We start from the raw sequence: 24,154 nt of genomic DNA, 5'->3' as shown, positions 1-24,154 counted from the left end.
AGTGTTGGCTTGTTAATAATGGAGAGAATGGTATCTTGCAAGCTGACCAGTCAAGCAGTGAAGAAAAATGACTCAATACATTTAAAAAATCTGTGCAGTTTCCCTCCAATTATTTTTTAATGTGTCTTTTGACAAATTGTCAGGAGAGAAAGTTAGCAGACTTTACTTTTATGACCATTACATTTTGCATCCTGTCAAGTGATGAGTAGTATGGCTCTGAATAGGATGAGTGCAGTGAAGAAAAGTTCTGCTAGGGAGAATTTATGATGACAGGGCACGTATTTTTCTGACAGAAAGCAAATGTGAATGGTGGTATGAATCAGAATTAAAATGTCTTCACAGTGCATATGAACAATATGAACTACCTTTGGAAACAGGATTTGAATAGAAAGGAAATACAATAATTAAAATATTTAGAAGCATAAATGTCTAAAAGCCTGTTGATTTTCAGAACAATTTAATTTACCTTTAGAGAAATCTTTATACTTAATCATAAAAGATTTTACATATACACACAAAAACATATATACACACACATATACAAAAATACACACACAAAAGTACATTTAAATATTGATTTCAGAATATAATTAACTATGATATAAATTATGGTATTTTGGCTGACAGGAGAAAGACGTTAAATTTATAGAAAACATATTTACAAACACTTATGAGTTTTGCCCTTATATGTCAGATTGCATTGACTGTTATTTGAAAAGATAAGTAAAATAGTAATTTACAAGTAACAGGAATGCGATCATAAATACAATAAATAGAATGTGGCCACTTTTCATATATCAAATCTATTAGATACTGATGGCATGGTTTTAGTTTTCTTTTTTGCAGCTAAAACTTTCCAGTTTGTGTCTTTCTTATTTCTTATTTATGTAAAATTCCAGGGCTAACTGCAGTGATAACTTCTTATTCATTATTTTATAACTCCAACCTATCTTACAAAAAATATTAAAGTACTTTCTCATCAAAATATATCCTTTCTAAAAAATATATATATATATCCTTTCTGAAGATTTCATAGTGATTCTTTTTTTTTTTTCATAGTGATTCTTAATGCCTATAAATGTTACCTAAATTCTTATAGGACTTAGAGTTTTCTACAAAATATTTCAATTCTGACCATACTTTATCCATCTCTATTTAATGCCTTCATCCTAAATAACTATTACAATCATAAAAATTTGATTATATTGCCATATAAAATATAACAATATGTGATATGCTATAGACTTTGTGTAAACCATTTAAAATGTAGAAAAATGTATATGCTTGGATATTTTATCAATTATTATTTGTAAGAGAAATATAAATTGAAGTGCATATATTAAATAATTGTTGCATAGCTATGTATGTGATGTGGGTAGAAACAAAAAAAAACCTCTGAAAAACATAAAAACAATTTTATTTCAAAACATTGATTATATCAATGAATAAAAGATATCTACATATATATTTCTAATACATATATGTTATATATATTATATATGCTATATATATTATACATACATATATATATATTAGAAACATCAAAAACTAGTGAAAATAAGATCAAAGTTTTGTTGACTAGTGGAAGTCTACTCCTTTACTATCTTTGGGAAAAAATGAGTGACTCGGGACAACTGGTGGCTCAGTGATTGAGCATCTGCATTTGGCTCAGGGCATGATCTCGGGGTCCTGGGTTGAGTCCCACATCAGACTCCCCTCTGCCTAAGTCTCTGCCTCTCTGTCTGTGACTCTCATGAATAAATAAATAAAATCTGTAAAAGAAACAGAAGAAGAAAGAAAGAAAGAAAGAAAGAAAGAAAGAAAGAAGAAAGAAAAAGAAAGAATAAGAAGGAAAGCAAGCAAGCAAGCGATTGGCTCAATTCTAGGCTTTTTTTTTTTTTTCTTACTCAAAAGTGTTTTATATTCCAAAGAGAAAACATCTAAATGTCTTAGTTAATTCACATGCCTGAGGGCAGTGGGAGAGGAGGGAGTGGATTGTAACTTTGATGGACCCTTCCATCCATGCAACAAACAAGTTAATGCACAAAAGGAAATTTGGGATACTCCTAAAGAAGAAAAGGTTTCTGGGAAGCCAAAAATGGAAATATGAGATACATATTAAATATAAATAGTACTAAAATAAATTATACAATGCTAATTTAAGATAGCCTGCTATGTGGAATGAGCTAAAGCTGCAAGCTGATAACACTAGGATTTCTGGAAAACCACTGGAGCTACACAGATTTCCACATCAAATAACTAAGTGCATAGTACATTATCATTTTTCACAATTTGGAGAATTCTCTTTAACTGGAAAAGTTCAAACTAGTGGATGGCCATGAAGAACCATTTATAATAGCTAATATTTTAAAAATTCTAAATACATATTCAGCACAACATTAAATCATTTTATAAGCATTTTCTCATGTAGTCTTCACAGAAATTCTATGAGATAGGGTTATTACTCTGCCCATTTTGCAAATGATGATCTTAAATTCAAAGCGGTTAATTTTCTTTTGATTATGTAGCTAGAAAGTAATGGGATTCATGTTGAAATCCTGTTCAATCTGAATCAAATGACTTGACCTAATTCCTATTTTGCACAAATGAGAAAATGAAGTCCCTTTTTCAGAAAAGCTCAACATAAAGATGCAACTCTGGCTCCCTATCCAGAAATGCAATTTCACAATTTCAGTAATCATTTTCTATTATCATAACTCACAGTGACCTCCAGGGTACTAAAAAGAAAAATTTAAATATTTTAAAAATACAAATACAGTTTTTAAAAATAAATATTATCCTTGAATTCAAATAAAAAAAAATAGTAGATAAGTAGAAGAGGATCCTACCCAGGCAATCTGTTTTGTTTTGTTTTCATGACTTTGAGCCCATAGCCTTATGAACTAGTACAGCTAAATAGTGATCCAAGATCATTGACTTATTACATTCTCAGTATTTGAACTTTAGGAACTAAAGCTGCTTACTTATAAGATGGAACAAATATGGGTACAAAATAATGTTTTATATTAAAATAAAAACTAACTTTTTTTTTTCTATTGCATCAATAAAATCCAAATACTTTTTCCAGTTCCAGTATTATTACATCCTATTATAGCTTTTGACGCAGTCAAGATTTTAAGAACAAAGCCATTTTGTACATGGGACATTGAAAAAGAGAAATAAAATAGGCCATAAGTCAATGTGGTATATTGAGCAATGCAAGGACTTTGAAAATGGGTAGATAGCTTTTTGTCCTGACAACAACTCATAAATCCTGTGCAAGTTAATTTTGACTTTCTGGTTCTGGGTGTTCTTATCTCTAATATCGAAATGAAGATGGACACCTCAACATGTATTAGTGCAGATTGAATGGTTTTATCATTGTAATTATTATCAGACAAACAGAATTGATTAGAGTTGTCAGAATAAATTCTGGGTATTTCTCTCACACTTGGCCATGTCAGATATTATAAAAAATGTGAGGCCTCCCTATTTTTTTAAGAAAGTGGAATTCCATAATACTTTATTACTAAAATTTTCCACTTTGTTGACTTAGTGTATGTTATAGAATAGTCACGCTCATTATTCTGAGATTATCTCAAAACTTTTATTTTAAGGTTACTTTTATTTCATTTTATCCATCAGTTTTATTTTAAATAATACTGAGAAAAAGAGCAAATTATAGATTTAAAAGTTTGAGGGATGTCCTTGGTTTCTTGGATATCACAAAGAAGAAAAATTAGACAATTTTGAAGATTTTTATGTTTTATACATCATATATGTATAAAATCGTATGTGTGTATAATGTGTACTGTACTAGGTTTTGAAGCTCTGTGTCTAAAATCTTAAAAGCTCAGAAAATATTTTTCAGAATTTCTTAAAAGAGTAAAAATATATATAATTATGTAGATATATATATAGTCAAAGCTTCATGTACTTTTAAAATAAACATGGGATTTATTATTCATTTTAAAAAATAATAATTCATATTTAATTTAAAAGTGCAGATCTAGTTACAGAAAAACCCTAGAGATTTCTAAGAGAGTATATGTACATTAAATACATTAATATATACACAAATATGTCAGCTAAGAACTAATACTTGTTTAGAAACAAACAAATAATGGATAAATTAATTTTCAAATAATCAAAATATAATAAACTTGAGAGAGACATACATCTCAGACAAATAAACATATTTATTCAGTTATTGAATTCACCAAAAACAATAAAATACATTTTTCTCAGTTTGATCTCTGGTTTTTGCAAGAAAACAAACTTTTTTGGTCATGTCATCACAGTTGTGTTAGTAAGCACCAATCATCTATGTAAAACGTACATCCAATAGCAGATCACCTCAGGATGGAAATCCCTGACCTCACTATCAAAGATAAAAAAATTATTTTCTGAAGTTCATGTTACCTTACAAACAAAGCCAATTTGGTGGCCATGTGACCTAGGCACTTCCATGGAACCCTTTTCAGAAGGGCCCCGTGCATGTCCTAAGGCTTTGTTGCTGAAGTGTTGAAATGACAAATGACATATCTTATTTCAGTTTTATTAAAAGCAGAACAAAATAATTTTAAAACAGAGCAAATGATTAAAGACATCCTTTGGAAAAGAGCCATTGGTAAAACTACATATTTATATACTCGATACTTTGGCACACTGCTCAAAGCTATATGATTATAAAGCTTATTGGAAAGATTTTTATAGAAATCTAACATCAAAATATGTATCTGATTTTGCTTGCTTAGAAGGAAAAACAAAAGTACTTTTATGACCTAAGGGAACATATGTGTAACAGGAAAAATTAGCTATTGATATTTCAGATTAAGGTCAAAATCATTTATTTATGATATAGTTCTACCCTCTTAAGAATTAGGATATGTGAAGTCCTAGCCTCAGCAATCAGGCAACAAAAAGAAATAAAAAGCATTCAAATTGACAAAGAAGAAGTCAAACTCTCCCTCTCCGCAGATGACATCATACTGTACATAGAAAACCCAAAAGAATCCACCCAAGATTGCTAGAACTCATACAGCAATTCGGTAGCGTGGCAGGATACAAAATCAATGCCCCGAAGTCAGTGGCATTTCTATACACTAACAATGAGACTGAAGAAAGAGAAATTAAGGAGTCAATCCCACTTACAATTGCACCCAAAAGCTTAAGATACCTAGGAATAAACCTAACCAAAGAGGTAAAGGATCTATACCCTAAAAACTACAGAACACTTCTGAAAGAAATTGAGGAAGACACAAAGAGATGGAAAAATATTCCATGCTCATGGATTGGCAGAATTAATATTGTGAAAATGTTAATGTTACCCAAGGCAATTTACACATTTAATGCAATCCCTATCAAAATACCATGGACTTTCTTCAGAGAGTTAGAACAAATTATTTTAAGATATGTGTGGAATCAGCAAAGACCCCGAATAGCCAGGGGAATTTTAAAAAAAGAAAACCATATCTGGGGGCATCACAATGCCAGATTTCAGGTTGTACTACAAAGCTGTGGTCATCAGGACAGTGTGGTCCTGGCACAAAAACAGACACATAGATCAATGGAACAGAATAGAGAACCCAGAAGTGGACCCTCAACTTTATGGTCAACTAATATTCGACAAAGCAGGAAAGACTATCCACTGGAAAAAAAAAGACAGTCTCTTCAATAAATGGTGCTGGGAAAATTGGACAGCCATGTGCAGAAGAAAGAAACTAGACCATTCTCTTACACCACACACAAAGATAAACTGAAAATGGATAAAAGATCTAAATGTGAGATAGGATTCCATCAAAACCCTAGAGGAGAACACAGGCAACACCCTTTTTGAACTTGGCCACAGCAACTTCTTGCAAGATACATCTTTGAAGGCAAGGGAAACAAAAGCAAAAATGAATTATTGGGACTAAGTCAAGATAAAAAGCTTCTGCACAGTAAAAGAAACAGTCAACAAAACTAAAAGACAACCTACAGAATGGGAGAAGATATTTGAAATGACGTATCAGATAAAGGGCTCGTATCCACGATCTATAAAGAACTTATTAAACTCAACACCAAAGAAACAAACAATCCAATCATGAAATGGGCAAAAGACATGAAGAGAAATCTCACAGAGGAAGACATAGACATGGCCAACACACACATGAGAAAATGCTCTGCATCACTTGCCATCAGGGAAATACAAATCAAAACCACGATGAGATACCACCTCACACCAGTGAGGATGGGGAAAATTAACAAGACAGAAAATAACAAATGTTGGAGAGGATGTGGAGAAAGAGGAACCCTCTTATACGGTTGGTGGGAATGTGAACTGGTGCAGCCACTCTGGAAACCTGTGTGGAGGTTCTCAAAGAGTTAAAAATAGACCTGCCCTACGACCCAGCAATTGCCCTGCTGGGGATTTGCCCCAAAGATATAGATGCAGTGAAACGTGTAATTCCAACACCTGCACCCCAGTGTTTATAGCAGCAATGTCCACAATAGCCAAACTGTGGAAGGAGCCTCGGTGTCCATCAAAAGATGAATGGATAAAGAAGATGTGATCTAGCGGAATATTCCTCAGCCATTAGAAACGACAAATACCCACCATTTGCTTCAACATGGATGGAACTGGAGGGTATTATGCTGAGTGAAATAAGTCAATCAGAGGAGGGCAAACATTATATGGTCTCATTCATTTGGGGAATATAAAAAATAGTGGAAGGGAATAAAGGGGAAAAGGGAGAAAATGAGGGAAAATATCAGTGAGGGTTCAGAACATGAGAAACACCTAACTCTGGGAAACAAACAAGGAGTAGTGGAAAGGGAGGTGGATGGGGGTTTGGGGTGACTGGGTGACAGGCACTGAGGGGGGCACTTGATGGGATGAGCACTGGGTGTTATGCTATATGTTGGCAAATTGAACCCCAATTAAAAAATAATAAATAAATAAATAAATAAATAAATAAATAAATAAATAAATAAATAAAAATAGCTATTTGTTTAAAAACGTTTATTTTTTTTACATGCTTTGGAAAGAGTGATATTGATGATATTTTGCAGCTGTTTGGTCATAAGCACAAAAGTTATAAGCTATCTTGAAGGCATGTCCAAAGGAAAAGGATTAGAGCAGGCAATACATAAATATAATATGCATGTTTTTAAGCTATAGTGATTATTAAGATTTCTTACTTATCCCCCTTATAAAGACATAAATATAAGTTTTCTGTAATAGTCCCAAGGTATCATTTCCAGATTGGTCTATTTCCTATATCCAGGCAGACTTAAATCTTTTGAAACTACTGGTTCTGCCAGAGGGACTTACCTGTTTTCACCCACTATGAAAATGTTTGTCTTGATAGACTCAGTAGGATATAATTTAGTCAGTGTAGGTAAGTACATAAAAATAACTAGAATAGTTTGTAAACTCATAATGTTGCCATGATGACAGGACTTCTTGAGAAAGACTGAACCACAGTTCAGTGTAAAAAAAAACTACATATATTTTACCATAAAACTTTCTTAACTATGCACATAATGATAAAGTATTTTAAATATTTACATGTACCAGATATTTTTTGAGTGCTTTGTACTGGTTAGCTCATTTTTTTTAAACCTTTCAAAAAAAATTTGTAAGTAATATCTAATTGCAACATGTGGCTCAAACTCACAACCCTGAGATCAAGATGACACACTCTACTGACTGAGCCAGCCAGGTGCTCCTGGTTAGTTGACTTAATCATTTCATACATGGAATAAAATCCCAGGCAGTTATAACAATGCTCTACTTCTGTAAGCAATTTTCAATATCTCTTCTGCAAGGACTTTTGAGAAAATTAGCTAGTATATTAAGAAAATATAACTAGCTTTTTTAACTATTTTATTTATTTATTCATGAGAGACACAGAGAGAGGCAGAGACATAGGCATAGGGAGAAGCAGGCTTCCTATGGGGAGCCTGATGTGGGACTCCATCCCAGGACCCAAGGATCATGACCTGAGCCAAAGGCCGATGCTCAACCACTGAACCTCCCAGGTGCCCCTATAACTAGCTTTTTTAAAAAGATTTTATTTATTTGAGAGGGAGAGAGCATGAGCATAGGGAGGGGCAGAGGGACAAGTAGACCCCCCACTGAGCGGGGAGCCCAACATGGAGCTTGATCCCAGGGCTCTGACATTATGAACTGAGCCGAGGTGAGACATTTAGTTGACTGAGCCACTGATGTGCCCCATAGCTTTTTTTGGTGGAGAGGAGAGTATTAATTCCATTACTAAGAATCTCTCATTATATCACATGTACGTAAGTCTTCTCTTCCAGAATCATGGATTTTTATGACCTTTTATTATTTCAAACACTATATATTATATGTGTGTGTGTGTGTGTGTGTGTGTGTGTGTGTGAATTAGGCACTGTTATCTAAATTTTATATGTAAGAAAACTGAGGCTCTAAGTGTTTCAGTATTTTATGGACCTGGGCTTTAGATGTAAGTTTTGTCTGTCTCAATGGCCTTTGTTCTTAGATGGCCACACACACATCATTACATATATTAAAAGATCTAATGTTGCAATGGTAACTCATTAGCCTAAGCCAGAATGTATAATTGCTTCTTCAAATAATAAGAATTAAGGATAACAGATCATAGCATTATGGCATGAAAGCTACTGTCACTTATATGTGCAAGAGAGAATAATCAATTATGTTAGATTAATAAATAACATAACTAATTAATGTTAGGTTATTGAATTCTTTACAAGGCGTCTACCATGTACACTGTCACTAGTGGTTGATTTTTGAAAGATACACATTCCAGAATTCAAAAACAGAATAATATTTTATTCTGCTCAGATATTTAAGGTAGGCAGTGAATCTGGATGGTATCTTTGTATCCTTTAATACAGTTATAAGCAAACACCTATAATATGTCTTCCTTGCATTGCATTCTGGCCTTCCATTAGTTTTACTAGGACAGAGATGCCACCTGGCTGCATTAGGCCTACAAATTCAAGTTACTTTATTAAACTTATAGAAGATAATAAAATAGAAGCAAAGAAAGAAAGAAAGTAATCTGTCATCCAATTACTACTTTATTATTCCCTTACTAGTACAGTGACTCCACTTTCTTCTTGATGTCATCATTTATTTTCTTGATTCACATTCTATTTTGTTCTAAGTGAGGCAGGGGAGGCTTAAGCCTTCCAAAGAGGTCAGGTTTAGGTATATGCTTCTATCCCCAATTAGACTACAGAGAGGCAGGACACATGTGCACACATGCATATGCACACAATTAATTTTTTCTGTGGGATAACAGACATATCTTCATTTCAAAGGAAATTATATTTTGTATAACACTTTCAAAGTTTAAAGCAAAAAATCTATAAGTTTTATTTCTAACTTGGATTGGCTGAGATGAATTAATGAGAACTTTTTTTCAAATTAAAAGTACTATGTTCTATTCTGTAATATTGATTTAATATAATAGGTATATGTGCACATACATATATATTCACTGAAGAAAATCCAGCTAGAAAATAAACTTAAGTCTATGTAAATTGTATACCTGTAGTTCTTTAAGATGTATATATTAATATTGACTTCAAAGTACTCATTTTATTATCATACTCTGTTTTTTATGTTGAAATATTAAACATTGCCAGAGTCTATATATTTCTTTGATAATATTGCCTTTCATCTAAACCCACTGGAACTTCACATTTATTTATATGGTTATACTGAGTAATAAACCTAAAAGTAATATATTTTTCCTTTTAGAATAGGATATAATCTATGGTTTACCTGTGTGAAGAGGAAAGGCCCAGCTTGTACTATCATGCTCATTACCATGCACTCCATATTACTGTAGACACAGGCGGAGTGGGAACTGGACAGTCTCTGAGTCTAGAAAATGAGGGCAGAGGCGGGGCTGGGGCACACGGTCAACAACGTGAATGAAATACTTTCTCTCTAGAATGATTTGATGAAAATGAGCTGGTACCAGAACCATTGCAATTTGTCTACAACAAATATAGTCATCTGCCCCCAAAATTGAACTATATGACCTGAGTTTGCATTCAGACACATACATTATTTACAAAGTACACATATAGGTTGAGTTTTATACCTGAGACTTATGGTGAATATCTCAATCATGAAAAGCAGGTTGCTATCTGAATTTAATGAAACAAGGTTTATTTTAAACAATATTAACTGTGCAAGTTTTGCTTAAAATCTTTAAAGGTACACTGTGTAGTGTCTGCACATATTTTAAAAATATTGTCTTTTAACTTTCAGTTAGATAAGTACATATGTTAATAGAAATTGAAGAGGTATAGGTTTCCATAGAATTTATTCTTCTAGCAGAAGAGAAACAGGGAAAAGTGATTCTATTTCACAAATTTACAATGAAATGAAAAATGGAGCCAGAGATGGTTATGTTACCGCAACTGCAGCAGAAGCAGAGTGAATAATTTCCTGTGCATTATGCAGCCTCGGTTCCACAGGGCACAGCAGTCATCAATTCAAAACAGGAAATAACAGAAGATTGCAAAAAGGGCTGAAAACTGTAAGAAGTCAGATATGCAGGTGGAATTTAATTATCCAAATTAGAACTTAACCAGAACACCATAGTAAGGCTCTGTAGGTTGGGGAAGGTGCTGCTGTGGAAATGAGCTCCTGTGATGTTTTCAAGAAATCTTTCAACCATTGCTCATTTTATAAACCGTGGTTAAGACTGAAACCTATCAGCAGAAATCAAACTTCATACTGTCCTCATGGTGGTCTCCTCCACTAAAATATCCCTTGAATGCTAAGTATCCTTTTTCATGAATATGAATGTTTTTGATTTTAAAAAAAATGTAGAAATTACATAAATAGATACCTAATAAATACGAAGATGTTGTTTTAATGGCATTTTTGTGCTTTTTAATATATTTCACTCTTTAATGATATGTAAATTGTGTTTATTCCTTCATAGACAAGAAGAGGACAATTGCATTGCCCTCCCTATCATGCAGTTCTCATGGCAATAATCGTCTAATATCATGCTATATTAGTGTTGGAGATGAGGCAAAAATGCACTTTAGTTTTTGTACCCTTTAGCCTTAAGAATATAAAATTATGCTATTTTCAATAGAACTGCATTGAATGCTAATCAATGTTATTGAAATATGAAGAGAATAGCAATGTATACCTAGATCACAGAGATTATAAGCAGAATCTCAATAAAGTTAGCCCCAAAAGCTAAGTGAGTCTATAGAATAAGGCACTAAAATAATAGCATAGTTTTTACTTCTCCAGTAAACTAAGTACTGAATTAAATTTACCGGGTTAAGCTTTACTGAACGTTTCCTATATTTGTTTTTGCATATTCCACATGTGAATCACTATGCATGTAGGGATTAAGCACATACATATACACACAAAAGCTCACATCAATTAAATACTATGAGCTGAAATTCACCTAAATATAAAAGACTATTATGTTTTATAATTTCCAGAGAAGAAAAGGTAGCTGAGTGACCTTTTCTGCCTGGATATTTGATTGGGGTCTGTATTTTTCAAAGGTACTTGATTGTGATCCATTTACGTACTACATCCATTCCATCCATTATCACTTCATTTATAGCGCGCACACACACACACACACATAACCCTCCATAAGGATATGCCAATGTACATGCTTCGTACAAAAATAAATCCCTTTAATAATGGTAGTATATGTCATATTTGAACTGCCATCTGTGACTTAGTATCTTATTTTTTCTAAAGTGTGCAGGACGAATTATTGTTCATGAAAATAGCAATTATTCCACACTTAGACAATATAAAACAAGTGAAATTGAAGACAAATTAGACTCACAGGATCAACTCAGGCAGTAGCACTGGCTTATGCACTAAAAACAAGATGCCATTCCTGAAAATTTTAGATATTTCAGTACATATATAAACATATGAAGTGAGAGAAAAGTGCAAAATGCTGAGCAATACATGGCAACACATTCTTTTGGTGGCATCCAAATAAGAACTCTAGTAGACTCTAGTATTAAGTAAATTAATAATGTACTACTCTACACATGAATATAAAGTTTAAAACTATTTTGATAACTTACTTATTATATTATTAGAATATAAATGAAAGCACTTTATTGCTGATGATGTTACTTAAAAAAAATGTATGGGTCAACCAGTGGGCCAAATTGGCTTGCTAATGTTTCCTACTTCTAACCACTCATCCTATTTGCATATCCACTAAAATCTTGGGTAAAATGTCTGATGAGGAAATTTATATCAGGAAGCCTGATACAAGAAAATTATTCCACACTGGAACAACTCAAAAAAAAAAAAAAAAAAAAAAGAAGAAAAATTTGTTCAAGTCTTCACATCACCCAATATCTCTGAGCATAAGGCTATCCCAGGGATAAATGGGATGAAATTGTATTCAGTTTTATCCAATCAACTGGAGCCTCTAGATGCTATTAGGCTATATGGAAGCAACATAAGTTGACTCTATTGGTCCAGTTTGTGCTCATAAACTGTAAATATATTAGGTCTACCTTGTTGAGTCAAACATCAGCCAGGTAATTCATACCTCCTTCTTATAGTAGATGGAGGTGAGAACAAAAGATGGCACCAAAAATTTGTCTTTAGTAGAGAGCCTTTCATATCAAAAAAGAAAAGTAGGGAAAACACTACTCCTTATGTTCTATATTATTTTCTTCTTTGCTGCTATTGGATTTAACCCTTAAGTCAAATTGTGATCAGAACTGTGGTTACCACTGTCTAACTTCTTAAATCCAAACCCTAACACCACCTACTTCTCCTTTATCTATCTTTTTCTTACTTCTGGTGAGCAGAGTATTATTTGACACAAAAATGTTCCACAGGAAGGGTTAAATTCTTAAAGTAATAAAAATAATTTCTAAAAAAAAAAATTTCAAAGATACACTATGCTTAACGCTAAAATTTTACCCATTTTTCCCCATTCAGTGATATCTACTGCTCATATGTTCTTCAGTTAAATTAAATGACAGTGTTAAAAGTCTTCAATGATATAATACATACAACACAGAGATGCTCTATGAACTCTTACTCTAATATATGAGGTGGGTTTAGAATAGTATATTATAAAGAAGAAAGTATGAACCCAAAAACTTAGAGAAAATAAAATACTCAAATGTCAGGGAAATAAAGATATTTATACACTTAAGGGTCATAAAGAGAAAATGAAGGTTAATAGCCAGAAGCTAGAAGGAAAGTTGTTAACAGTTAAGGAGCAAGGGAAACTGAAACCAATCAGGCATGGCTCATTGAGGTAGATACGGTGTTTACAAAATGAAAGGTCATACATCTTACCTCAAAGCCACAAAGTTTGATGAAAAAAAAGGGGGGGGGGGCTTTTTTTCCCCAGCAGAATTACATGCTACCAAAGTGAGTTACTCCTCCTCAGGATAAAGCAGAGGCAATACAACATATTAAGATGTACTATAATAGCAGACAAACTCAATTAGCTGGAGAAATCAAGTGCCCAGTTCCCACTCCATGACTGACAAGGAGAGAAAAACTAGGGACCCTCTCTGAGCCACTGCTAGGGCAGCCACTGTATAGTCCAAAAGATGGCTGGCCATCAGAATCCTTGGCATTTCATTATTAGTACCAGACAACTAATTAACATGAATAAGTATAGTAAATATGAATACACATATTGAGGTAATAAAAATTTAGATCACTGCAAATAGACGAATATATCCAGTTTCAGAGGCTGATTTTAATGTGAGATAGGGGAAGAAGACAACTGAATCTGTGGGATCCTTTTTAACATAATAGCCACTGAGATTCTAACAGATATAAATGTGGAGCCAATTTAACCAGCAATTGATAGAGCTAAATACTCAAAAACTGTATGGTAATTTCATTAAACATTTGAGAATCTAAGAGAAGTTACTGAGAAATAGAAAAATATAGATGTCTGAGCCCAAAAGATCTTGCACTGTGGGTTGGCTCCAATGTAGATGGAATTGCTAAGAGGTCCTCTACCAAACTGTATACGATAGAGTATATCCAACAGAGCAGAGACAAAAGGAAACAATTTTGCCAGAAGAGAAATTTATATGCCTTAATTATGAAACTCCAATATGGTCTGTTTGAAACAAAAATGTGATTTAAGGGGCTTAAAATAATTTTTGAGAGTTAAATGGCTCCATGCCAATAATTATCCCCATGGTGACTCTGAGGTGTTATAAAGGATGGAGTCTTGGGCAAAATTCTTTGTATTCTCAGATATTACTTGTTCATGCATCATCATTTCAAATCAAAGAGATGTCATTACAGAACTGCATTCGAGTAAGCAGGGAGTCATAAAGACTGCACAGAGAATATGCTATTTTTATTAATGTCCATATCAGAGAATGAAAATCAGAAATTAACTCAGAGATATTTCAGGATGTTTAATGAGAGGAAGAAGAGTGCAATAGTATGATTATAACATGATGCTAAGGGTTTAACTTTCTTGTGTTGGACAAATTAGCTTGGTCATGGTTTAGATAAAGAAACCTCAAGATTTCATCATAGTTGGCATTTGAATTCCCTAGGATGACCATTTTTGTGGGGTTTGAACCAGTTCAGTATCTATCTTGTTCACAGTAATTACTAGAACTAGTTTGCTAATAATTAGTTCACAAGATAAATATTATACAATTCAAACAAAGCTTTGGTTTTCCTGGATGGAGAACCTTGTGATCTCTAGAGAAAACTCCTAATACTATAGCCCACAACTGGCCTGAGGCATATGCTCTGCAAGAATTTAAAAATGTAGACACGAGGAATAGGTGCCTTGGGCAGAGTTGCTTATGATCGCAGGTACCTAGAATTCGTGGAAGAAGACAGACAGAACATGTAGAACCAGCTACACCATAAAACACTCTGATTATTGTCGGACAAAAAGAGCTCATAAGCACAAATGATTTTCAATGGTATAACTCAGTAATTTTTTGTATTTGACACCCCAGAGATGTCTCTAAGACAGTCTCAGCATTCTGGAACCTGAGAAGGAATACTGATTACCCAAGACATGCCACAGGAATGTGTTCTTATGCCAACAAAAACATCTCATGCTCTGTATCAAGCAGGAGAGCCAAACTAGCTTTAGAAGCAGCTATTGAATGGTATACTGAGTGTATTTATTTAATAGACATATAGAATATTCTAAAATCCAGTAAAAAATAATAAATCCAACTTGTTTCAGTACAGATTCATGAGACTACAGAGAACTCTAGTTGATGTCTTCCTCTAGCAACCCAGAGCCACCAATTCACAAATATCACAAAGAGGATAATTCAACTGAGGAAGGCCAGCTTATGTTATCAGGTTCTCCTACTTCCAGGATCTTGTACCCTGGAGCCTACATGCCTTGACTGCTCTTTCATATATTGAAGCAGCTGGCTTCTGTTTCTTTGTTTTAATTTTGTTCAGACTTTAAAGTTTTTCTGTGTGAGAGTTAATCTAACACAAGCTACTCCATTATAGACATGATACAAACGTAGAATTCTTAGTGTAATCTCATTTGAAATTCTCTTTTATAAATGAAGCTGAGCATTTCAGATGGTTAAGGAGATTTATTTATTTATTTATTTATTTATTTATTTATTTATTTATTTATTTTTAGGATTTATTTACTGGGGTGCCTGGGTGGCTCAGCAGTTGAGCATCTGCCTTTGGCTCAGGGCATGATCCATGGGTCCAGGATCAAGTCCCACATTGGGCTCCCTGCAGGGAGCCTGCTTCTCCCTCCACGTATGTCTCTGCTTCTCTGTGTCTCTCATGAATGAATAAATAAAATCTTTAAAAACATATTTATTTACTTATTTGAGAGAGAGAGAGAGAACGTGTGCGGGTGCAGGATAGGAGGGGCAAGGAGAGAGGGAGAAAGACTCTTTCAGCCGACTCCCCACTGAACGCAGAGCCCAACACAGGGCTCCATCTCATGGCCCTGAGAGCATGACCTGAGTGAAACCAAGAGTCAGATGCTTAACTGACTGCACCACCCAGGTGCCCCTTTAAGTAGCTTTTAATATACTTTCCTGCCAACAATGTTTTCATATAAATCAGCTATTTTCTATTGTTTATTTTTTTCTTTATTACACCTTTCAGAAACTTCACATTCTGGGGGATCAAGACTTTTTCCTGAAAGATGAATTGCAAATTTATTTGCCCAGTTTATCATGCATTACTTTGTCTTTTGAATTGCACTTTTCCCTGCTCCACTCTGACACCCTTTTGTAAAAGTAGAGAAATGCTTGTTTTCTGTCCCAAAGGTTTTTGTTTTTGTTTTTGTTTATATTAATGGTTCCTGGTTCTGAGTGACAATTAGAAATATGTTCCAGGTTCCAAATTTACAATAAAAAAAAAATCACTCTTTTATTAATTTTTTTAAGTTTATTTATTTTTATTTTTATTTTTATTTAATCTCTACCTCCAATGTGGGGCTCGAACTTATGACCCAGAGATCAAGAGTTGTTGCATGCTCTTTAGACTGAGTGAGCCAAGAGCCCTTCACTCTTATATTCTAAAGTTTTTATGCTTTATTATTGTTTTAAATTGCAGTTTTAATTGGAACTTTTCTTGATTACAATAAGAAGTATGATTCCAAATATATTTTTTTCTTAATTTCCCTTTCTCCCTGGACCATGTTTAAATAGTATAATTTCCTATTGGTTTGCACTAATGCATTTGTGTTATAAAATCTACTCTGATTATATGTGTCTACTTTAAGAACTTTTCATTATATTCTACCATTTGACTTTTAAAGATTTAATTATTTATTTTAGAGAGAGAGAAAGAAAGCAGGAGAGGTAGAGGGAGAGGAACAGAGAATCTCAAGCAGACTCCATGCTCAGTGTCGAGCCTGATGTGGGGCTCGATCTCACGACCCTGAGATCATGACTTAGGCAGAAACCAAGAGTCAGACACTCAACTGACTGTTCTACCCAGGCACCCCACTGGATTTCTTTTTTAAATGTATGTGGCAAAAAAACTTTTAATAATTAAAATGTGTTTATTTATTTTTTAAAATCTGGTAGTGTTAGTCCTCATTGCACTTACTTTACACATTTTAATACTATTTAAATTTTTTATTAAAAATACAAAATCTAGAGTTTGGTAGTATATTTGAAAAGAGCTTGAAAAAATGATATTAGGGTTGTATTAAATGTGTACATTATAGACTGCCATGCTTACAATATTGTCTTCCTCCATTAATATTGATTTGTCTTTGCATTTTTTTTCATTATTTTTGTGTAGTTTTTTTTAAATTATATAGAACAAAATCAATTGTAATTTCCAGAAGAAAAGCAAAGCTGAAGGCATCACAATTGTGGACTTCAAGTTATATTACAAAATTGTAGGTATGAAAACAATATGGTACGTGCACAAAAATAGACACATAAATCAATAGAACAGAATAGAAAACCCAGAAATAAGTCCACAACTACGTGGTCAATTCATCTTCACCAAAGCAGGAAAGAATATCCAATGGGAAAAAGACAGTCTTTTTAAGAAATAATGTTGGGAAAACTGGACAGCAGTATATGAAAGAAAGAAACTGGACTGTCTTATTACAACATTCACAAAAATACATTCAAAATTTATTAAAGACCTAAATGTGACACCTGAAACCATAAAAATCCTAGAAATAATCTCTTTGACATAAGCCCTAGTATTTTTTTTCCCAAATATGTCTCCAGAGGCAAGGGAAACTAAACCAACTATTAAGCTGCTGGGACTGCAAAAAAATAAAAAAACTTCTGCACAGAAAAGGAAACAATCAACAAAACTAAAAGGCTATCTACAGAATGGGAGAAGATATTTGCAAATTACATATCTGATAAAGGGTTAGTTTCTAAAGTCTATAAAGATATAAAACTCAACAGCCAAAAAACAAATAATCAAATTTAAAAATTGGCAGAAGACATGAACAGACATTTTTCCAAAGAAGACATCCAGATGGCCAATAGACATATGAAAATAATGTTTAGCATCACTCATCATCATCAGAGAAATGCAAATCAAAACTACAATGATGTATCAACCTCATATTTGTCAGAATGATTAAAATCAAAAACACAAGAAACAACAGCTGTTGTCAAGGACTAGAAGGAACACTTGTTCACTGTTGGTGGGAATGTGAAAAAGTATAGCTATTGTGGAAAACAGTATAGAGGTTCCTCAGAAAGTTAAAAATAGAATTATCCTATAATCCAGTCCTCAGACTACTGGGTACGTACCCAAAAATACAAAAACACCAATTCAAAGAGATGCATGTACCTCTACACTTACAGCAGCATTATTTACAAAAGCCAAGATATAGAAGCAACTCAAGTATCCATCGATTAGTGACTGGATAAAAAAGATTCATGTTTGCGTGTGTGTGTGTGTGTGTGTGTGTGTGCATACACATATATATGTGTGTATGTGTATTTATTCATATATAATATGAATAAAACGTGGAATATTATTCAGCAATAAAAAAGAATGAAATCTGGTCATCTGCAACCACATAGATGGAGCTAGAGAGTATTATGGTAAGTGAAATGTCAGTCAAAGAAAGACAAATAACATATAATTTCACTTATATGTGAAATTTAAGAAACAAAACAGATGAACTTAGGGGAAGGAATAAAGAAAAAAGGGGGGGGCAAAGCATAAGAAACTCTTAACTACAGAGAACACACTGAGGGTTTCAGGAGGGGAGGTGGTCATGGAGGGATAAGCTAAATGAGTGTGGGGATTAAGGAGGGCACTTATGATGAGCACTGGATGTTATAGATAAGTGATGAATCACTAAATTTACCTGAAACCAATATTATACTATATGCTAACTAATTAGTATTTAAATAAAAACCTGAAACAAAAATTTTAAAAAACCTTTTACTGTTACATGATTCAGCAAACACAATATTTAGTATGAGTTGAGAAAACTATGTCCACGCAAAGGCCTGCATGCTGGTGTGTATGAAAAAACGTTTACTCATAACTGCCAAAAGTTGAAAGCAACAAAGATAAGATGTCTTTCAGTAAGTGAATAAATAAGTAAGCTGCAGTAATTCAGACAATAGAGTATTCCTCAATGCTAAAAGAAATGAACTACTGAGTCTTGAAAATAGAGGAGGAAATCTCAGCTGTGTATTACTGAGCAAAAAAAAAAAAAAAAAAAACCCAATCTGAAAGGGTACATACTGTATGATTCCAGGGACAAGGCATTCTAGAAAAGACAAAACTATGGAGACAGTAAAAAAGATCAGCAGTTGCTAGACATTATGGGGGATGAATAAGTCGAGCAAGGATTTTTAGGGCAATGAAACTGTTATGTATATACTAACATGGTGGACACATGCCATTATAAATTTGTCCAAGCCGACGGAATGTACAACTTTGAGAGTAAACCCTAATGTAAATTATAGACTCCAAGTGTAAGAATGATGTATCAGTGTAGGTTCATCCATTGTAACAGATGTATCACTGTGGTATAAGATGTTGATAGTGAGGGATGCTGTGTATGCATATGGTGGCAAGGGGTACAGAACTCTCTGTACTTTCTGCTCAATCTTACTGTGAAACTAACACTAAGCTCTAAAAATTGAAGTGTATTTTAAAACACATACACATCTGTACATATCGAAAATGTGTACAGTCAACATACAAAACCCATAGTGTTTCTGTATATTAGTAATGAACAATTAAATGAACATCTTTTTTAAGATTTTTATTTATTTTTTGACAGAGAAGGAGAGAGCATAAGCAGGGTAGCTGCAAAGTGAGAGGGAGAAGCAGACTCCCCATTAAGCAGAGAGCTCAACGCAGGGCTCAATCCCAGGACCCTGGGATCATGATCTGAGCTGATGGCAGATGCTTAATGGACTGAGCCACCCTGGTGCCTCAAATGAAAATTTTGAAAAGGGGTGTCATTTATAATATAACCAAATATATGAAATGTTTAGAATCGAATAATTACTAATGGAATAGATAAATATGTTAAGATGGTAGGAGCCAGGCTTCTCACAATTGAAGAATAGAATTAGAAATATGGGTAACTAAACTTACTAAAATAATGTGGTTTTAGATATTGGATATATTGATATGTTCATGTTTATATGTGTATTTGTGAGTTATGTGTACACACATCTATCTATATACATAAAACATACAGATATACATGGATATGTTCCCAAATTCTGTCCTCTGAAATGATCTGATATCCTTAATGAGCAAAGTAGGGAGAAGAGGTGCAGTGATGTGAATTAGTTACACACAAGTAGGTTGATAAAATCAGTTAATATGTCAATGCAATGGACCTCAAACTTAGAAAAGAGATTTTGTTTATTTGGCTTTAGTTTGTTCTCTCAGCAGTTTTGGGAGGAGTCACTGCCACACTAGGGTGTGACTGTATTATCTTCCTATCACAGAGATTACATGCGCCAATCCTCTGCATAGATGCAAGCATGCCTTATAAGGCCAGAGACCTAGGAATTGGTATTTCCTCTGTTCAGGAATAGTTGTTAGTAGTCAAAATTCACATGTAATAGTTATCTTTTCTTTTGATCATGAAGCCCTAATGCATGGTTTTGTTTGACTACTTTCCTCTTTTCTACTACTCAGGTATATAATTGATAAGGAGTCTAAGGACTTTAACATCTTGAAAATTTAATCCTATTCCAAAGACCCGTCTGATGATGGAGGCTTTGCTATCTACTGACAAAGTAACCGTTCCTTTGTCTTGATATCTCCATTTTGCTTATTATTAGAGTCCTGTGTTTTCCTTCCTAGGAGATATTGGCTTACTTGAACCCCTTTTTTAAACTACTTCAATATTCCTCAATATAAGCAACCTATTGAAAGATGTAGCATTTGAAACACAAAATGGGTTTAAATATCAATTCTAGGGGCACCTGGGTGGCTCAGTGGTTGAGCGTCTGCCTTTGGCTTAGGTGTGATCCCAGAGTATTGAGATTGATCCCACATCGGGCTTCCCGTGGAGAGCCTGTTTCTCCCTCCGCCTATGTCTTTGCCTCTCTGTGTGTCTCTCATGAATAAATAAATAGAATCTTTAAAAAATAAATAAATAAGTGTCAATTCTAGAGTTATTATCTGTTAAAGCAAGATAATAATAAAAGAGTATTCAGCCAATTTAAGTCACTATTTTTTACCAGCTGCAAATGAACTTTACAAATATACATAAAAGTGCACTGTGAAATTAAAAACTTTAAGATGGGCAGCCCCGATGGCACAGCAGTTTAGCGTCGCCTGCAGCCCAGGCTGTGATCCTGGAGACTTGGGATCGAGTCCCGCGTCAGACTCTGCATGGAGCCTGCTTCTCCCTCTTCTCCCTCTACCTGTGTCTCTGCCTCTTTCTCTCTCCCTCTCTCTCTCTGAATAAATAAATAAATAATATTAAGAAAAAATAAAATAAAAAATAAAAACTTTAAGATAATATTACTTAGGGCATTAAGACATTCTAAGAAATTAGAATTCATAAATGTATGCACTAGTTGAATGCATCATAACATGCTTTGCTAAATTTCTGAATCAGTTTTTCTATCAGTTAAGGTATCCAAGAATTTAAAGGTCAATCAGGCTTTTAATATGTAAAGTATTTACTGTGTGAATGTAAGAATATTCTGTGAATGATAATCCTTCTTATGGCAAGTTAGGAAAAGATTCACTATCTCTCTGATCTCTCTACTCATTATTCTGGGGAAAAATGCATGGACATCTAATAAGCTGGGTTAATTTGTTCCTGAATATAAATTTAGGTATTTTGTAAGAACTCTTTGGTTCAAATATTTTTTAAAAGGAAAAGGTATTAAAATATTATCATGTTACATACAAAGAATAAATATTACAGGCTAAAATACCTTGAGCATGTAAATGTACAAGGTTCTTGGCTATATCCTGCACAACACAGATGCAGTCCCTTATGCTCTCTGAGCTTTGTTTTATCATCTGTCTTCTTTAGAGGGAACTTATTAGATTCAAATGAAATTTTCAATTTCAAAATAGCTGTGCTGTGACAAGTTCAAATTGTTATATAAATATGTAATAAAATATAAAATAAAGAAATGTTGGTAGAAGTTAGAGCAGCATCTTGAAGCAAAATATGAAGCATATGTTAAGAATGGCAGAGAAAGGGATGCCTGGGTGGCTCAGCGGTTTAGTGTCTGCCTTTGGCCCAGTGTGTGATCCTAGAGTCCCAGGATCGAGTCCTGCATCAGGCTCCCTGCATGCAGCCTGTTTCTCCCTCTGCTTATGTCTCTGCTTCTCTCTCCGTGTCTCTCAAGAATAAATAAAAAATAAAATCTTTACAAAAAAAAAGAATGGCCGAGAAAAAAGTAGAAGCTCTATTCCCAGATGATGGAGAACTACCATATCTAATTCAATTTGTCCATGCAGATATTTTCATAACAGAAAAATAGTTTCTTATTGTGAAATTATTGCAATCTGGTTGGACAAAGCATAAGAACAATTGCTTTATAAATGACTCACTATAATGAAATTTGTAAAAGCTGTTGGCCAATTTTGATATAGACACAAATACATATATAAGTGCCTAAAGAAAATGCCCTGAATGATGATAGAATATTAACAAAATTGTTTTGATATTATGTAAATAGTACTAGGAGTTTGTCATTTATTATATATTATACTTTCATCTTGTGTCAGAGGCTATGATAGAAGTTTAGAAGCACTAACTTACTACTAGGAAAAAAATAATTTTAAAAAGGAATAAAAAGGATGTCTGGTGGCTCAGTGGTTGAGTGTCTGCCTTTGGCTTAGGGCGTGATCCCAGGCTCCCGGGATGAAGTCCCACATCAGGAATCCTGCTTCTCCCTCTGCCTATGTCTCTGCCTCTCTCTCTCTGTGTCTCTCACAAATAAATAAAATATTTTTAAAATAAATAATAAAAAAGGAAAAAAACACTATAATTGATTATTCATTTGTTCACTAAAATATTTATTATGTGTTAACTATATGCTTTGCTAAGCACTCTTCAAGATGGTGTGAATACATGGATAAATAAGACAAATTCTGTATCCTTATGACATTTATATGCTATTAGGGGAAAAGAGTGAAATACAGATGAAAATACAGTGATTTTAGATTATCACCTATAAGAAGGTATTTTAGAATGGGTTGTTGTTAGGTGGGAGTTTTCTATGGTAATAACAGCTTACCTAGGAACTTAAGGAGGAGAAGCATTGCAAATGAAAACTAGTGGAGCTAGAGATAGAGTTTTATAGGTGAAAGGAAGGAACATGTTCAATGGTTAAAATCGGAAAGTAATCAAATTAGAGATGACCCAAACAAATTGAACCAGTTGTATAGTCAAAGAGATAACTGGAAAAAACATTTTTTTTAAATTTAAACACTTTTATCTACATCTATAGCTGACAATTAAGATAGACAAAAAAAGGTGGTGTTACCAATATTTTCAAACAACTGCAGAAACAAACATCTGTATAAAACTCTTAAGTTTTGTTATTGATATAAATAAGGAAGTAAAGCCGACCTGCTTATGAAAAATTTATTGTGGAATGACACGTATATTATAGACTTTAGAATCTAAACTACCATTTCTTCTTTATTAAAATAAAACATTGGGCAGCCCCAGTGACGCAGCGGTTTAGCACCGCCTGCAGCCCGGGGTGTGATTCTGGAGACCTGAGATCGAGTTCCACGTCGGGCTCCCTGCATGGAGCCTGCTTCTCCCTCTGCCTGTCTGTGTCTCTGCCTCTCTCTCTCTCTCTCTCTCTCTCTCTGTGTCTCTATGAATAAATAAATACAAATCTTAAAAAAATAAAATAAAACATTTATTTGTTATTCTAGGCACTGCCTTAATTATTAAGATCACCTTAGGGTGTCAAGTGGAAAAAAATATCTAATCTGAAAGTGATACTGATTTCACAAATAAATAAAATAAGGGCACCTGAGTGGCTCAGTCAGTTAAGCAACAAATTCTTGATTTCAGCACAGGTCATGATCTCAGGGTCCTGAAATCAAGCCTTGTTTGGGGCTTAGCACTCAATGGACAGTTTGCTTGAGTTTCTTTCTCTCCCTCTTCCTCTGACTATTCCCCATCACATGCATGCTCTCTCTCTCTAAAATAATAAATAAATAAAT

The 24,154-nt window shown here is 33.8% G+C and overlaps 1 long non-coding RNA gene across 12 annotated transcripts in view; it reads right to left on the bottom strand.

Annotated features, from left to right (window-relative positions):
• Positions 1 to 24,154, bottom strand: part of LOC144307445 (uncharacterized) — a 478,537-nt gene that overhangs the window by 167,907 nt on the left and 286,476 nt on the right. For 6 of the 12 annotated variants that reach the window (XR_013374318.1, XR_013374319.1, XR_013374329.1 and 3 more), the window contains one exon: positions 9,785 to 9,886. The exons of the other annotated variants lie outside the window; for them this stretch is intronic. This is a non-coding gene — a long non-coding RNA (uncharacterized LOC144307445). The remainder of the gene's footprint in view (positions 1 to 9,784; positions 9,887 to 24,154) is intronic. 12 annotated transcript variants of the gene reach the window in all.

Source organism: Canis aureus, chromosome 38 (genome assembly GCF_053574225.1).
Source record: "Canis aureus isolate CA01 chromosome 38, VMU_Caureus_v.1.0, whole genome shotgun sequence".
NCBI classification, from domain to species: Eukaryota; Metazoa; Chordata; class Mammalia; order Carnivora; family Canidae; genus Canis; species Canis aureus.
Note: the sequence above shows the minus strand (reverse complement) of the source record. Positions and strands in the feature narration are given on the sequence as shown.